The sequence below is a fragment of the Penaeus monodon genome, chromosome 30 (assembly GCF_015228065.2).
Source record: "Penaeus monodon isolate SGIC_2016 chromosome 30, NSTDA_Pmon_1, whole genome shotgun sequence".
NCBI lineage: Eukaryota > Metazoa > Arthropoda > Malacostraca > Decapoda > Penaeidae > Penaeus > Penaeus monodon.
Window position 1 is genome coordinate 3,289,558 of NC_051415.1, and position 478 is coordinate 3,290,035.

General features: G+C 33.9%; 1 protein-coding gene across 1 annotated transcript in view; it reads right to left on the reverse strand.

The window, feature by feature from the left end:
* Positions 1-478, reverse strand: part of LOC119592455 (phosphatidylinositol 4,5-bisphosphate 3-kinase catalytic subunit delta isoform-like) — a gene marked incomplete in the record, with an annotated part of 17,810 nt that overhangs the window by 16,445 nt on the left and 887 nt on the right.

A 478-nucleotide genomic window follows, 5' to 3' on the forward strand; every position in this document is an offset into this window, starting at 1 on the left:
TGGTTCAGTTTTATTTTTTCCAACAGATCTGTGAAGCACTGCACATTGAGGAACCAAAGGACATATATCAATACAAAAATCTAATCATGTAAAAATAGCAACTGAGGCTAACCCTGCAAACTTGGAAAAATCTACTTTTTCCGACATGTGACCTCCAAGAATCTATCCTCAACTGGGAAAAAAACTGATCTGCGGAAGGGAAGTGATCCTTGCAAAATGAATACCGAACTCTGAGCATAATTTCACAAAGTGAAAACCCTTTTAATATCAAATTTCGAAAAGTCAATGTGAGTCACCCCAATTACCATCTCTTGTACGAGATATAATTATGAGAGAAAATTTAAATAATGAACTGTAGAACATTATGCCATAGACCTGTTATCTTATCAAAAATAAAGTTAGATAAATGAATAACAGAAGATGTTTTTACTAGTCCAATACCCTTTTTTCTAGCACACGCCAGACTAAAAAAGAGAAT